This window comes from Fukomys damarensis, unplaced genomic scaffold (genome assembly GCF_012274545.1).
Source record: "Fukomys damarensis isolate Sample0158 unplaced genomic scaffold, DMR_v1.0_HiC HiC_scaffold_32, whole genome shotgun sequence".
In the NCBI taxonomy this organism is placed as follows: Eukaryota; Metazoa; Chordata; class Mammalia; order Rodentia; family Bathyergidae; genus Fukomys; species Fukomys damarensis.
In genome coordinates this window covers 4,005,509-4,023,412 of record NW_022900944.1, presented here as the reverse complement: position 1 = coordinate 4,023,412, position 17,904 = coordinate 4,005,509, and the positions used below count along the sequence as shown (strand labels likewise).

The window sequence follows — 17,904 nt, the reverse complement described above, 5'->3', positions numbered from 1 at the left end:
ATAACACACCAAAAGTACCAGTGTGTGTAATTTCATCTTTCACTTTAGAATCTCAATATTCTCCCCTATGATGACGATTTCTGTTAGTTGGAGAGGGGCTCTGGGGACTGAACACAGGGCCTTGTGTGTGCTAGCTATTAACTGTACCGCTGAACTAAAGTCCTAGCCCCTAATACTATTTTTGCAAAATAGTTTGAGAGTCAACTTTTTACACTTGTATTTATTTTGAAATCACTCTAATAAACAACCCAAGGGTCTCCCATAAATATTTTATAAAGAAGCCCATCCTTTATAATTATAAAATTACTTTCTTGGTAATAATCCATTTCGCAGAGGAGCTTATCTCCTATCCTTGGTGCTTATCTCTTTTTTTGAAGACAAAGACCTGTAGTTTTTATATCATTCAGTTTTTTGTTTCTCAAATACATTTTAAGAGGATGATTGTTATGCAGGGTCTCATGCCCTTAAATCAATTATAATTTGCTGTATCTGCACATTTCTAGGACTCTCATTCCTGTATTTTGAAGACGGTTAGAATGGGAGCTTGTGTGCTGAGTTTCCTATAGAAATTCTTTAGGAAGTTGAGTAACTCAGCCATTATGCATGCGGCTCAATATCTTAATAACTGTCTCATTGCTGAGGCACAATACCTGAAACCCACACCCTAAAAGAGGAAAGGCTTGTTTTAGCTCATTGTAATATGGCTCTAAAGACAAAACAGTGCGGCAGAGGGGCATCATAGAGGAGGCTGCTCATGTCGTGCAGACCAGGAAGCAGAAAGAGAAAAAGAGGAGCTGGGGGAGGAGACACACCCTTCCATGTCATGCCCTGTGACCCCTCCCTCAACCAGGCCCAGTAGTATTCCCCATGGTCCAATCCCCTGTCCAAAAGCCCCACCTCTGAGCACAGGAGCCTCAATATTCTGCCCTGACCCCCAAAAGATCTGTTTGCATCATCTTTATGCAGAATGCCAATGTCTTAAAAGTTCTAGCATTGCGAACGTCCAAGTCCCCAGCCTCCTCTGAGACACACTCAGCTACAAAAATCAAAAAGTTAAACACTGGCAACATACAATAGCACAGAACAGGGGAGAGAAAGGAATGGGACCAAAGAAAGAACAAAATACAGCAGGGCAAAGCCTGTAGCTCCACGTCTGGCACTCAGGGCAAAGGTGGGAACTCCAAAGGGCCTGGGCAGGTCGACTCCTACAGCATTGCTGGTGGCAGTTCTCGCAGCCTCTCTGTGGGGCTTGCAGTTTTCCTCAGCAGATGTTCCACATTCCTAGCTTCTCCAGACTCCCAGGATCCCCACTGCATTGTTGGTTTCATGCTACGGCCTCCCAGGCCTGCTTCTGGAATCCAAGTGAAAGACCCCCTGACCCCACAACTTTTGCATTCTGCAAGTCCCTAAAACCAGCACCATGGGACAACACCAAGATCTGCCACAACTCCCCTGGAGCCTACAGTGGTGGGAGTGCTGATAGCAAGAATACTGCATGTGAGATTTACCTTCTTAGATTTTGTTTTGTTTGTTTGTTTGAGACAGGGTCTTACTATGTAGTTGAGTCTGACCTGGAGCTCACTAGGTAGCCCAGGCTGGTCTTGAACTCTCAGCCTCCCGAGTGCTAGGATTACAGGCATCTTATTTTTTAAATGCATAATAAAGTATAGTTCACTCTGCTATACAGCGCATAGCACATTCTAGATCTTTATAACAGGAACTTTATACAACTTAAATAACTATTTCTTTCTCCCTCAATTTTTTTTAAATCACAGTGGTGATTATTTACTTATACAGTTCAAATACATTTATTCACATAAAAAGAAAAGCCAGTTTCATAATTTTCTATAGATCCTGTAATGGGAAAAAAAGAGTCATGGATCAATGCAACCAAATTTTCTTTTTTCTTCTGGTTGATTCCTCCTTTTGGGACCTGTCAAAGAATTTCACTGCTTGACCTCTATAAACAGTGAGATCCCTGAGATAAGAACAATAGAATCTTAAAGAACAATACAATCTTACTGTAAAAGAAAGTGCTACAGTGAAAACTAGCTACTTATTTAGCTGTTTTATTACACAACTATTGTTCTTCAGAATAAGATTGCCAGGAATCTTCACAGTAACTCTTGTCACTCCACAACTCACTGAGCAATTTTTTTCTTTTTATTCTCTTTGAAAGTTATAAACAAGTTCTTAATGAGGGCTATGTACAAAGTCTCCTGGCCTTACAATGGGGCTCCACCCCAATCAACCCATCATAAATTGAAAATACCTTAAGTAAAAAATGTGTTGAACCTTGTAGCCCACTGGAATTTGACATTTGAAAAATAACTTCTTTCTCTACAATTAAGGCATTGACACAATGTGTGGTTAGGATGTTGCTAATTAACATTTGTTAACATTTGTTACTTTGAAGGACTCTGCTTGTTAAACTTGTTTTTTGACCCTGCAATGGGAGAAACTCAAAGAGATAGCCACAGATCTGATGTTCTTTGCAAAGAGTTAGAAAATCCGGTCTTTGCCTAAGATACAAATAGTTGCTTGGTGCTTCCTGCTGAGGTGCCTTTAAAAGGAGCTGTTCCTTTCTCAACCCTCACTCCCCAAGTCAGGCATGTTTGTGTTGTGACGGCTGGGCTGGTGTGGTGGTACACGCGTATAATTTTAGCTACTCAAGACGTTAAGACAGGAGGATCACAAGTTCACTAGTTCACGCTGGGTCCAGGGAATCTAGGGAGACCTAATCTGGGGGTGGTGGTAATGGAGGGGGGGAAATTGGGGCTATAGCTCAATGGTCAAAGGTTTTTCTAGCATATGTGAGTCTCTGGGTCCCCAGTGTTGCCAAAAAAAATTCATTTACTGCACCCAACCTGTGAACATAGCAGTGCCTCAGACTGAAGTTTGCCAGTTGTTTACCCTTGTGACTGTGTGGGGCTGGGAGCTGTGATTCCCTTCAGCTGCCCAGTATTGTGAGAGTAGCCTACCCCATATTGCTAGCCTACGAAAGGATCAACAGTCAATTCAAAGTAGTGTCTATTACATTCCTGTCGCTTTCATACCATCCTCTCCATGAAAAATTATAAATTGAATCATCATCATCAGAGGTCATCTGTACCTCGGGATAAAAGTTTTTTTATGTTCTGTTCATTTGGGGGGCACTTTCCACCACATACAAGACAGTATGATATAAGATCCAAACTCAGATGCAAGCATTTCAGAAAGAAGGAAATGCAACATGTAAAGACAAAGAAAATGGGTTTTATGGAGGGTCTGTTGCATGCCTAGATCAGAGGGAAGCCTGTCCTCAGACACTTACCAGTTTTAGGAGCAGAGAGCATAAAATAGTACAGTTAGAAGCAGGGAAGCCGAGGGAGCCACTCCTTTCCCTTCATTCAACTATAAACACAACACCACCCTGATTATCCACGTTTAAATTGAAGAGGTCACAATACCCAAGAGGCCCGGGAGTCAAAATGGGAGGCCCCGGGAAGTTAGAAGTGTCTCACCCTTTGCATATCGGAAGCCTGGGTTATCCAGGGTTCCTCTTCCTCCTCCTTTTTTCCCTCTGCTCTTCTGCCTTTTCCTGCTGCTACCAGCCCATGGTCTGCAATAAATGTACCTACTTACTGCTTATTATGGGGTGTACACTTGGCAGTTCTTTCCTTGCCCTAAATAAGAACCTGGACTACGACTGGCCCACTCAGCTGTACCATCTGGCGAGCCTGGCCAGGAAGACTTTACCAAACCTCGGGAGACCTCACTGGACAATGAGCCAAAGGACTCCTATTGCACAGCAGCCCAGGGACCCCACCAGACATTGTAGGCATCAGCAGCCCAGAGGCCTTAGGAGACCTGGGAGGAGTGGTGGGCCACTTGCCACGTCGAAAAGACTCGACTGTGGGACAAAAGGCTTTGGTCCTTATGGAGGACAGCAGGGCCCCCCAGTCAGTTGGGCTTACATCCTGTTGTTGACCCACACAATGTGGAAAGTTCGTGTTAGAGGCCGTGGCACACACCCAGCAGAGCAGGAGAGAAGGCTGCCTAGAGAAATGCTTTGGTGTGGCCGCCCCCAGCAGGGGACTGAGAGAGACCGGGCCCACCTGAACTGTTGTTTTTCTCTGCTCTTTGTCTGGCCGCAGGGCGTTGGTGCTTCCCTGTGGGTCATGCTCTCCTGTGGAGTGCTTCTTTTCCACAAGCTTTCTCTTCTCATCCTCTCTCCCCATGGGGTTTTGTCTATTAGTGCTCTGTTTTGTTTAGGTAAGGGTTTCAGATAAACACAAAGAACAGGTTGAAGAGGTGTGGTATCTTCCTGCACAGAAGAGAGGAACTGGTCTGTTTAATAAACCTCCTGCCACCCTCTGCCTGTGCGGGCACCAGGTAGTCAGGGGGGGAGAAGCACGCAGGCCAGCTGACACTTCTGTTCCGGATACCACGGCCCCGCCTAAAGCTCCCTGGGGTAGTTTGCTGATGTTGGTTTGCTAACCTTTTCACTCAGTTTGGCTTTTGTTGCCATGACTGAGGCTTTGCCTTTATGCCGCTGTCTGACAGGATGTGTAACCCATATTTGCTGACTGAATCTACACAGTGCCTGATTTTTATTTTGAGATTTTTATCACCAGATGTGCATGCTTTGTGGCTTGCCCTAGCGAGTTGTTTTTCTCTAATGATGGGTGTTGTTCCATTTGAGTTGGCTCAGGGTGTCCAGCCAGTAAGGTGTCCCGCTTCAGGGTTCTTCAACCAGAAGGTAAGTCATGTTTTCAGGGGAATCCGAAAGGACTAAAGCAGATATCGAGGCTGGCCTTACAAGCAAATAGAACTGAACAAGTACAACCCAGCTTAACTGTGTAAGTCCTGTCATTACATTCATTTTGGATTGTTTGACAAGCCTCTAAGCATAGCAATATCCAGAAAGAGTCTGACCTTTTTTTTTTGTACCAGGGATCGAACTCGGGTCCTTGCGCTTGTGAGGCAGGCAGCGGAACCACTGAGCTAAATCCCCGGCCCCCTGACATTTTTAAATTGACTTTTAAGCCCATGATGAGTAAGCCCCGTGGATTTTCAGGAGCATCTCAGTGCCTTTCCTCCCTCTTGTACCACTGCCATCTTCAATTTAGACAGAGTTCATTGTGATTTAAATTCAAGACAAAGAGTCTAGAGTTCAGATTGAGCACATTCCTTCTTGCTGCCCTACCTTTGTGGCTACAGCTTCAAGATGTAAGGTTTGATATGTCAAGATGTGATTCCTAAGTTAAATTATTAGCATATTTGAGCTGGGTGGCGTGCTGTACCCTGCAATCCCAGCTATTACAATGAAAAAGAAACCCAGATCATTAGCATATTTGAGTTATATTGCTTTTTCTGTGAACTGAGGACCATCTGAGTGCATACAACTTGCAAGCAACACCAAAATAAAGTCTTAAAAATATTTTTGACTAAAGCTCTAAATTTTTTATATTTCTTTATTTGTCGTTTGACACTGGGGATTAAACCCAGGGCCTTCACACTGATCTACTCCCCCAGCCTTTTTTCTACTTTTTGTTTTGAGTCAGATTCTCACTAAGTCTCTAGGTTGCCCAGGCAAGATTCAAATTTTAGGATCTTCCTACCTCAGTCTCCCAGAGTGCTGGGAACAGGTGTAAGCCACCATGCCCAGCTCTAAATTCTTTTAAAATTCTCTGTATTTCACTGGAAACTGTGAAAAAAAATTACCTTATTCAGTTGTTTTGCTTGATTAATAGCTATCACCTTGCCAAAGAGATAATGAAAGCAAGCCGGGCATGGTGGCACACGCCTGTAATCTCAGCACTCGGGAGGCTGAAGCAGGAGGATCTCTGCGAGTTCAAGACCAGCCTGGGCTACAGAGTGAGTTCCAGGTCAGTCTCAACTACATAGACCCTGTCTCAAAACAAACAAACAAACAAACAAAACCAAACAGACAAAAAAAGAAATAATGAGAGCAGAGTATGTACTGGATTCAATTGTTAAATATGCTGAAAGAGGATTAGGATATCTTGGGGTGCTTTTAAGTCTCAAATCTCATTTGCTTAGATTGAGGAACATTAAAAAGTGGCTACACTTTACCTTCCTTAGTTACGAGGTGTGTTCTTGCAGGCATGAAGAGATTACAACCATCCTGTAGCAATGTTGACTGAAGTTAAGACAAGGTCATCATCTACATCATGAAGAACACAAATAAACTGTGAGAGAGCACAGTTGCACCCCACCATTTTAAAAGGCCTTTGAAGATGGTGCATAGCTTTGGCAGTGTTCCAGAAACTGCTGGATCACGGTGACATGGCTTAATTCAGAGGGAACACTGCAGCCCTGACAGTGTGTGATGCCTGGGGGATTCTCTACAGTAAGTGAGGGTGAGATTAAAGAGAGGGCCTGAGCTCCCTTTGGCAGACACCTGACATGAGATTGTGGGTCTAAGAATAGATGGAACGGTCTCCGAAGTTCACAGATATCGATGCCTTCTTTGCCTACTTTGACACAGTTTTCAAAACATAATTAATGCCCAGCCTAGTGTTTTAGATTGTTGGCAAAACCAATATTACAGTTGGTTTAGTTAGTTTTGGTTATCATTTTCCTTGCTCCTCTAAGAAAAATAAAACAATGCAGGGGCTGGGGATTTAGCTCAGGGGTTCTGCTGCCTTCCTTGCAAGAACAAGGTCTTGAGTTTGATCCCTGGTACCAAAAAAAGAAAAAGAAACAAAAACCCAAAACCAAAACAACAACAACAACAACAACAAAACAATGCATATCACCAATTGATCTGTGCCTGGTAACCAGAATAAGTCCTTGTAGGGACATAGTAAGTAATGGTAGGAAACCCTGAATTAAATTATCTAAATAGAGAAAGAAACCAATGGTTCACTCATTTCTTAAAAAAAAAATTATTTTTCAGGGATGCAGCTATGCAGCTATACCGTTCACAGTGTCTTGCAGGCTATAAAACACACACAGTATTATCAAGCTGACAAAAATGTGATAAAGACTGATAAAGCAGGACAAGGGGTTTGGGAAAATCGTGTGAAGCGACAGGGTGATAATGTAGGTGAGAGCTTTTTGAGGAGGTGACACTGAAGCAGAGGACTGATTGAGCCCCACAAATGCCTGAGAAAGAACATTTCAGATGGAATAAAGAGCAATACATGAGCAAGAAGGAAAGACATAGTTAAAGGAAGAAATGCATGGGCTTTGTTGTAGCATAGTGAGAAAGCAAGTTTGGGGGAGAAAAACTAACTAGTCAGAGACAAATTGAAGATGACGATGAAGCTGACACAGGCCAACTGCTGTCTGGCCTTGTGGGCAAATAAAAAGTCTGATTTCAATAGCGTGAGAGTAACTCACTGGAGTGCTTTTGCTTTTTCTTTTTTTTTTTTTTGGTTTTTTTGAGACAGAGTCTCACTATGTAGTTAAGACTGACCTGGAACTCACTATATAGCCCAGGCTGGTCTTGAACTCACAGTGATCCTCCTGCCTCAGCCTCCCGAGTGCTGGGATTATAGGCATGTGCCATCACACCCGGCTCGGAGTGTTTTCAGCAGGAGAGGATGCAGTTTCATAAACATACACTTTATTTTTAATTACTACTGGTATGTATTCACAGTGCATGATGGTTATTTTCCTGGTTGGGAGTTGGTACATGGACAGAACACATCTTAATTCTTTTCTTATCCCCTTCCTCTCCCCTCCCTCCATCACTTGGTCCCCTTCCCTTTTGCAAAAGATCTGTCTCCTTTTTTCCTATTGTCTATCTTTTATTGTGTCCTTTATTTATATCTTGGGTTTCTCATATAAGAGAAATCACGTGATGTTTAAGCTTTTGTGTCTTATTTTCTTCATTTAACATTGTGGACTCAAGATGCATCTGTTTTTATTTTAACAAATGACTTAAGTTTATCCTCCACCACTCTACAAATACCACATTTTCTTTTCTTTTTTTTTTTTTTTTTTTTTTTTTTTTTTTTTGGTACTGGGGATCGAACTCGGGTCCTTGTGCTTGCGAGGAAGGCAGCGGAACCACTGAGTTAAATCCCTGGCCCAATACCACATTTTCTTTATTCATTCATCTGTTGACGGACATATGGGTCACTTCCAAGATGTACCTATTGTGACCTGCACTTCTGTAAACAGGGGTATGCATGGTTGAGAAGGTACCTATAAGAGAAATAGCTGGATTGAATGAAATTTTTAGTTTTAAGTAATATCCATACTGGTTTTGAGTAATCGCCACACTGATTTCCATAATGGTTGTGCTAGTTTACATTTCCACCAACAGTGCAGAATGATTCCTCACCAGCGCTTGTTATTTGGTTTCTTGATTGCCATTGTTTCTGGAGTATATATATAATTATTAGTCTTTTTTTTTTTTTTTTGTACTGGGGTTTGAACTCAGGACCTTGTAAAGCAGGCGGTGGCACCACTGAGCTAAATCCCCAGCCCCTGGAGTGAGATGCAATCTTGGTGTTATTTTAATTTGCATTACTCTAATGGGTGAGAGGTGTTGAATATTTTTCATGTATTGATTGGCCATTTGTACTTCTGAGAAGTGATAGATACAGACTTTAAAAGGTAGAAGTATAATAAAGGAAGCTAGTTAGGAGAGGCATGTGGCTTGAATCCAGGTAGGGTAACAGGAGATGCAGTAAGAGGTTGTTAAACATTACAAATATTTTAGGAATAGAACTGAAAAGATTTTCTGATAGCTTATATATGGAGTGTGACTGTATCTTTGTTTTCTTTTTTGATCTAAACATTTTTTTCCTGATCCTATGAATCAGTGGAGATGCCTTCTACTGAGATGTGTGGAGCAGTCAGGACAAATGGAAAATCAGAAGTGTTTAAGAGAAAACCAAGTGATGCCTGAAAACATTAGTTCACTAAAAATGTTTAATATGCCAATAACATGGCAATAGGAATTAAGTAGTCAAACGAGAGATTGTACTTAGCAGACAGAATGAAAAGTTTACTGCATTTACATGTTGAACTACCCAATCTCTTAACCCTTCCGTGAGCCTTAGAAGCAGACAGGTGTATATCTTCAGCTCCTTGTAACTTTATATTTGGCAGCAACTTCAACTTGTTCCTTAGTTTAGTTTGCTTTGTTTAAAAATAAATTAATAAAGAAAAAGTTTGCTTCCTCTACCCAGCTATGCCTTACACTGCTGCACTTGTAGTACGATCCGCTCTGCCTCAGGGTCTAAAATGGTTTACACACATCTATCTCAAAAGTATTTGTCATCTGTCCCTAATCCAGCTCCTGCTTAAGACCAAAACCAGTTGGCCTTGGTTAGCTGTACCAGGCCTGTTTGTTTGCTCTTTGGAGCTAGGGAGCAAATACAAGGGTATTCCAACTTGCCATATTTCCTGATGCCTTTGACATGAAATCAGGGAGCCTACAAGCTGTAATGAAGTCACTCTTTCTGTTTAGATTACAGAGTAGCCAAGGCTCTCAGGGCCACTTTAATAGGCTCCTATAGGGAGAGGATTAGGGCTCCTATTAATATACTTAGTCCTGAAATTCCTGGATCATAGGGCTATTCTACTATTTTTCCCTCAATGAATTGCCTTTCTACACACATCCAGCTCTTATTTCATAGCTAGTTCACTTGTAGTGGCAACTTGCTCTTTTTAAAGAAATAATTGTCAAATTGTTCATTCATTCTAGTGGCAGCTTTATTGAGGGGTAACTTTGAACGTGTTATTCACTGAGTCTTGATAAATATATAGCTCTGTATAACCATTATCACAGTAAAGATGTACAGTGATGCCATCATCCACAAAAGTTCCTGCTTTGTCCCTTCCCGGTCAGTCTTCTCCCTGCCCATACCCCTGCCCCCTGGCTCAAGCTACGGGAAACTACTGACCTGCCTTCTTTTGTTAAATGTCATATAAATGTTTACATCATGTTTTCTGTAGATGGCTTATTGGTTTTAGCATTACACTCTTGAAACTCATTCATGTTTCACATATATAAATTTTGATGCTTTTTATTGCTGTCTAGTATTTCATTACTTGGATGACCACACTTTGTTCACCCATTTACATGTCATGTCAGTGGATGTTTGAGTCATTTACAGTTTCTGTAAATTTGCTTACAAGTTTCTCTAAGGTCACAGGCTTCACTTCATTCAATTAAACATCACAAAGTAGGATAGCCAAGTTGGGTTCAAATCTGTTATCTGTAATAGATCTCACTGTATCTTTCTTCTGTCATGGATGTGTTAGACAGTATCCTATTACTGTAACAATCTCTGAGATAATCACTTAAAAAGAAGAAAGATTTATTTTGCCTCTTAGATTCAGAGGTTTTAGTCCATGGTCAGCAGACACTGTTGCTTTTGGGTCATGCTAGGGCAGCTCATCTTGATGGGAATGCAACACTGTTCACCTCATGGCTACTAGGAAGGAGAGGGAGGGAGGGACAGAGCATGTGCGAGACAGAGAGACAGACAGACAGACAGACACTAGTGCCCCATAATCCCCTTTGAGGATGGGTCCCCAGTAACCTACGCTCACCCACTAGGTCCCAGCTCTTAAATAAGTTCTCCACCTTCTGTTAGCATCAAGCAGAGGCTACACCTTTAACACCTCAGCCAAAGCCCAGCCACAGCAAGGAGTAACAGTGCCACACAACCAGTCTTCCAGTGTGGGAAAAGGCATTAGCTGGTCCTTTTGACTCCATCACAACAGAAGCACAAATCCTATTAAACCTTCCTTTGCTATAAAATAAAATTTCAGTAAATTTACAATTCATGTGGAAAAGAAAAACTGCGATAATCAAATACAAAACAGGTCTTTTATGACTCACAACTCTGAAAAACTTAAATACACAAATAGGCACACATATGTGTGGTCTCTGCATTTTGTTATTTTGAAATAGCTGTTGGGGGATTCTCCCAGTAACTAAAACATAAAAATTAAAGACTGGTAAGGGAAAGCATTAGAAAAAACAAGACAGGGCAGGGGATTTAGCTCAGTGGCACCGAGCCTGCCTTGAAAGCACAAGGTCCTTAGTTCAATCCCCAGTTCCAAAATAAAAACAAAAACAAATACAAAAAAGACAAATGAATTGAAGATAATGGTTGCTTAACTGTGTGAGCGGTCAACAATTTTTTTCACCACAATCAAATTACACTTTGTACTGGAATAGCTGTAATCTCCAGGACACCAAGTTTGAGCTTTTTTCTTTTTGGTGACAGGGTGTCCTGCTCTATTCCTGTTATTACAGGATGTTTTAGACTGGGTAATGTGGAGGACAGAAATTTATTCCTCATAGGGGCCAGGGATTTAGCTCAGTGGTGCCACACCTGCCTGGCAAGTGCAAGGTCCTGAGTTTGATTCCTGGTACTGGGGGAAAAATGATCCCTTGCAATCAGGAGGATGGGAAGTCCAAGATCAAGATCACCACACCGCATACTTGAATCTGGTGAGAACTCCGGCCTTCTTGCTTGTCCTCGTGTGGCAGAAGGGGCAAGAGAAGAACAATTCCTGCCCACCTGTTCTCTAAAGTCATTAATTCTATTCATGCAGGCCCTCCCTTCAAAATGCTTTTTAAAACTCTGTGTAGGGGCCGGGGATTTAGCTCAGTGTTTCTGCCGCCTGCCTTGCAAGCACAAGGACATGAGTTCGATCCCTGGTACCAAAAATAGAGGAAAGAAAACTCTGTGTGGGGCGGGAGTTTAGCTCAGTGGTGCCTCTGTGTGCCTCCCAAGAGCAAGGTCCCAAGTTCGATCCCTGGTACCAAAACAAACAAACAAACAAACAAATAAAACCCTGTGTGGGGGGGGGTCCTGGGGTACTGGGAATTTAACTGAGAGAGTTTCTTGTCTGAGCTGTATCCCCACTCATGCATTCTTTTTTAGGGTCTCACTAGGTCATTACTACAAGTGTGTGCCACCATACCCACCACATTTAATCACCTTCCGAACACCCCAGTTCCTGGTACTCTCCTATCAAGTTGGCAATAACATTTAACACAGATTTGGAGGAACCACATTCAGACCGTAGCACATACTGCTGTTTCTCAGCCTCCCTGGGAGTCAGGTGAATGAATGATGTGATGGAATTTTTAATGTGGAAAGTGAACAAAGGAGACAAGTGTCACTCTTAGGCCTGGCCCATAAAAATCTCCTGCCCATGATCCACTATGCTTTCCCACCTATTGGATGATCTTTAAAGTCACACAGTGAAGAGGGCAAAGCCATGAGAAGAAAATAAGGTGAATCATCACTTGCACTGAAGTTGCCTGCTTGTCAGAAATCCCTGTTTTGAATGTAAGCAAGAAAAAAAGAAAAGAAAAATCATTACCTATTTTTTAAATAACCGATTTAGAGGATTTTTTTTCTGGTACTTTAGTGCTTCCATACTCCATTTTTCCTCCTGCAACTCCTAGTTCCTCTCCGACCACTCACACAAATGTGATATACTTCAGAGTTGAAAAGGTTGGCATTCTTCCCTCTACATGCATTTTGTTGTGAGACCATCGTGGAGGACTTCTCATGTAAGATAAGCAATGCAGGGCAACAGAGTCACAGGAATAGGCTTGGGAGTTAGTCACACTGGGGTGAGCAAGCACATACCACGTGACCAAGGTACAGTTTTCTATCTGTGCAATTGGAATATTAGTTCTTACCTTAGTTGTTATAAGGCACAATACCCTAGAGAGTGTTTAGCTCAGTTCCTGACACAGAATGCAGAGTAGCAAGTAATATTGCTTCGTCTCCTATATAATTCACTGCAATACACTGGACAGTTTTAAAATTTTTCTGTTATGCTGCACCCTTTTCAATATTTTATTAATTATTCCTAAAACTCCACTAGAATATTAACAACGCCAATTAAAAAAGGTTTATTTTAGGTGATTCATTAACAGTAAAGAAGTAACATTCTTCTTTCCTCACAAATTCCTAGGTAATATCAATCATAGAATAAAGAGGAAAGTTCAGAACTACTCAGAGCCTGGAGGTTTGTACTGTGACTTGTGGTTCAGTGCAGAGTATTCCCAAGGCCCCAGGCGGCTCTCATAATCTTCTCAGAGAATAGATAAACTGAGTGAGGAGATATTTTCTAGGCATTCACCTTTAAACTATCATGCTATTGCTAGGTTTTTAATCTTACAAATTTTCTGTCAGCTTGGCAAGTCTTAAGATTAAAGTCCTATGGAATGTTTGGAAATCCCCGATAATATTTTTACCAAACTGGCTTTCCAGTTGAGTTCTAAACATGTCTGAGTCTAGACCTCCCTTCCTGAATTTTTCAGAAAACATGTAATAGTCCAGCACACCATTCTCTTCCTGTAATACCCAAAGAAAAATGGTAGTTTCACTGCCAGTACCCCATCCATTCCTCTGACACGAAGAGGTGGGATCCAGTTCAAGGCTAAAAATGACTTCCCTATCGGGGCAGAACACATTAAATCAACTTAGAAAACCTCACGTCTGCACCCTTAGCACAAACATATGCACACATGTTTTCTAATGTTGCTATAAACTTTTAAATCTAGCTGTTACTTGGACCTTGCAAGTGAAAAAACAATGTAGTCACAGATGTTAAAGTAAAAAATTGTACTAGATGTTAATTCGTAAAAGATTTTCTTTAAAGAGGAGGATAAGTTTAGGATGTGGATTTTTTTCTTCAAGAGGGAGAAGAAAAGGAGAAAGAATATGAGTGAATAAGAAGCGAATCACATCTTGAAAATCCACGACAGAGGAAATAGAGGTACACTGAAGATTGTATCTTTGTCAGTGGACATAAATTCCCAATAAGTATGAGGCAAAGAGGCTGAAATACTAAAATGGTTGATTAGTGACAGTAGCAATTGTGGATTCTCCCATGGAACACAATAATTAGTGAGACTGAAGAAGAAAGAATCTACTATAATTTACTTGGATACCACCCCCCAAATAGATGGGGTAATCATTCAGATAAATCAGAGAGATTTAAAAATTACAATGGTTAACTTTTACCAGACTAAATATCTATATTCAGTATCAGTTAAGCATTTACATGTGCTTATAATTTTATGAGTAATTTCAGATAGATGAGTAGGAAGGAAACAGGATTTTTCTTTTTAATTCTTTTTAAAAAATAAACTAAATCTTTATTGGTACTTTTTAGGTATACAATACAGTTACATTCATCATTGGGATCTTGTACCTTTACATGCTGTATCTTGGTCCTTATTTTTTCCTCATTCCCCTGCCCTGCCTTCACCCCCTCTACCCTTCCCTGTTTACAAAGACTTTGTTTCCATTTTTTTCCTTTTCTCTTATTTTTTCTCTTTTCTTTTTACCTTTCCCCTGTCTGTCCCATTTGCCCAATACCTTTAGACCTTTTCTTCCTATTACAAAATATCAATTATACATTTTGATCCTTATTTACACTTTTAGTTTATCACACCAGAGAAACTATATGGTATTTACACGTGTGTCCTATTAATTTCACTTAAGAGTATGTCCTCAATATGCATCTACTTAGGTGTAAATGTCTCTAGTTTCTCCTTCTTTATGGCTGAGTAGTACTCTATTTTATTAAAAAAACCATCTTCTTTACCTAGTCTTTAATTCTTCAGATTCTATTGAGAGGCTGGGGATTTAGCTCAGTGGTTCCGCCGCCCACCTCACAAGCACAATGACCCAAGTTCGATCCCCGGTACCAAAACAATAACACAACAAAACAAAAAGAATTCTGTTGACTCCAATTGTTCTAGTTTCTACACTGTCAAGTAATACTTTTGGTTTCAGTGTTCACTGTTATTGGGAGGAGGGAATCTAAATGTTTCAAAAAAACAAAAGACTTTGATTTAATTTTAAATAATACAAAACAGAAAGTAATTAAAACTAATGAGGCTTCAGCTTATAAATATTATTGCATTAGAAGAATAACAACTTTAGGAAGTCATAAATGTACTAGTTCATATTCCCGAGTTCTATTTTTAATTTTTGATTGAGATTTATCTAGTTTTCATGTTCCAAAAACCCATGCTTAAGAGGCCATCAAGTAAAGGAAATGATTAGACTGTTATTTAATTTAGACTTCAGAATGCTGACCACTAAAGAACAAGCTCCATGTCAAAACTTGCTTATTAACAAGGGGAACCAATGATCTTAAAATTACTCTATACGAGGAACTAAACAACAGGATTTTGAAATTGGAGATACTATTTCAACATAACCCTACACATTTGATCAGTTATCTACATGAATGCACACCTCTCAACTGTAAGATTTCTAAGTTGAAAATCAACTACAAAAGCTCATGTGACAATAAACCTACAGATCAAAACTGCAAAGTATGTGGGAATAGTTGAGACTTGCTTAAGAAGAAAAACAAAGTGCAGTACTTTCTTTTGAGACTAAAAGCAGACTTAAGTTACAGACAAATGCATTAAGTATTTTAGAGGAAAAACACAGTAGTGAAAAAGAGAATCCTGTCCCTTAGAGTGGACTACTATTAAACAGACAGCTGAAGAACCTAAATCAAGTCCACATTTTAGTAGACTTACACAGGCCACAGCAGATCAATACTAATGTCGCATTTCTAGGGTGTTGATTACATGACTAATTTAAGACGTGAACCTAGACTAATTCCTGAGCTCCTAAACATTTAGTGATCACTAGAAGACTAAAGTTCAAAGTCATTTTTTTCCTGAACATCTAAGAACTGCAACTCGGCACAGTAAGTTATAGTGTAAGGTCATATAAATAATGTCTTCACAGTTTAAGGGGATAATGTCATACTGTTTTCATCAGAAAATCCAAAGATCTCAAAAAGCAGCCTGCATTCCTCATGGCATGCATAGGCGAGGTTACAGTTGTATGTATCACTGTGTTCTAGAGAAACAGAGCCACTAGGGTATTTGTGTATACGGAAAGACATGTAGCACAGGGCGCTGACTCACAGGAGTATGGAGGCTGTCAAGTCCCAAGAGCTCTGTAGAGGAAGATGGGAAACTGGAGGCCAGGAAAGTCAATGGTGCCACTCCAAGTTGAATCAGAAGTCTGAGGACCCAGAAGGAGGACAATGTAGTTACAATCCAGAGGCTGGCTGGGTAAAATCCCAGAAAGAAATGACATTTCAGTGTGAACAGTCAGGCAAAAGGAAGTCTACTTGAGGGCATGTCACTTTTGTTCTTTTCAGGTCTTCAAAGATTGGATGAGGCCAACTTGCACTAAAGAGAGCAAGCTACTTTACTCAGTACCAGTTTGAATGCTTCTCTCATCCAAACACCCTGGCGGAAACACTCCGAATAACATTTACTTAAATATGTGGGCCCCCCACGGCCCAGGTAGGTGAACACACAAAATTAACCATCACATGTCTGATGGCTGGGGTCATTAGTCATGCTGTCTCCACTGGGGTGTGCTTTGTACTGAAGCAGCAGCACAGGGGTAAGGTAAAACACGGCCAAGGTGCTACTCTTCCTGTGTTTGACTTTTGTCTCCAGAACTTATTGTCTGGGTGATCTCAGGCAAATTATTGCTTTGTGCGCTTAATTTTTCTTTCTCTCTTCAATTTCTATGGTTTTATTTAAGCATTAATGAAATGCACACGAGTTGTCTATTCATTTCCTGTCTATTAATTTTCCTCCCTATGAAGTGTAGCATTGGGATTGGTGACCGATGGCCCCCAGGCTGCTCTGTCACAGTGGATTTGTGGTTGTTGGAGGACACACTGTGTGCAGATCTTAGCATGGTGGGAGTGGTTGCACACCAGCAGTACTTCTGGCTCCTGAGTGTGGACCAGGAACTTATGGAGGACACTGGTGAGCACATGTTTTGCTTTCTTGTTGCTTCCATGACCAGTGCTGGGCATTATGATGTGGTCATCGAAACTTCTCCACCCTCTGCTGTCAATACTTATGTTTAATTTTGATCTCTCAGTCTGACTGCCACTGGATGGACTTCTTGGTTCCCTTTTTGATGATCTTGGGCTTCACTGGAAGTTTGACAGCAGCTATGATTCAGGGGATAATGGGGCCAGGATGTAGACCACAGAAATGTGGATCATCACTGATTAAAACTCAGTTCTAATTTCTGACTAGTACATTAGGGATAATAACAGTTCCTATCTCATACTGTTGTTGAAAAAAATGTGACATTACATGTAAAGCACTAGAGGAATAACTAGCATATGGTACAGATTCCCCGGTAACACATTATATTACACAAAATCCATGGAAACAAAATTATTATTATTATTATTATTAATTATTATTATTATTTTGGTATCAGTGATGGAACTCGGGACCTTGCGCTTGTGAGGCAGGCAGTGGCACCACTGAGCTAAATCCCAGGGTGAAACAAGATTATTTAAAAAAATTACTTCATGTATTCTCTTGTCCTTCATACTTGTTTCATAAAAAGCTCATAACTTTTTACTTTCTCCTACAGTTTTTTCTCCTAAGTACTCAGTAGCCCATATAACAAAACATGCACAGTACAAGTATATCTTATATGTTCATCAATTGACAGCATTTTAGTAGCAATTCTATGGCAGAGAAACAGTGAGGACCCAGGCAAGAACACAGCCAGCCTGAATTGGGGGTCCAGGCAGGATCTGCTGAAGTAATTCTAAAGGGGAGCTAAAGTCTAGTTTATTCCACTGGGTCTTTTATGGAGAGTGTAAGGGGATTAGTGAGATGGGCTGAGGTGGGGTATCACGAAGAGGGGTGTGAGACTGGAGGAGTAAGATTGTCTGAGTACTTGGCCATAGCAACAGGCAGGTGGAGTAGGTGTGTCCTGTCCAAGCAGAGTAGGCATTGTTCCCAGGCTCAGGCAGGGGGCCCAGGCACAGGATGTAGGAAAGGCCTCTGATTGTTTCTGAGCTCAGGAAATTGGGTGGCTGGAGGAGACAGACAGGGAGGGGTCAGCCCTATCACTCTAAGTCTTTCCTGAAAAG

At 41.0% G+C, this 17,904-nt stretch overlaps 1 protein-coding gene across 5 annotated transcripts in view; it reads right to left on the bottom strand.

Annotated features, from left to right (window-relative positions):
* Positions 1 to 15,994, bottom strand: part of Pdlim5 (PDZ and LIM domain 5) — a 235,851-nt gene extending 219,857 nt beyond the window's left edge. Inside the window, exon 1 of one of the 5 annotated variants that reach the window (XM_033758010.1) lies at positions 15,905 to 15,994. The gene's annotated coding sequence lies outside the window, so the exon portion shown is untranslated. The remainder of the gene's footprint in view (positions 1 to 15,904) is intronic. The other 4 variants (XM_019210573.2, XM_019210570.2, XM_010643692.3 and 1 more) reach the window with 4 other exon arrangements.
* Positions 15,995 to 17,904: the final 1,910 nt, after the last annotated feature.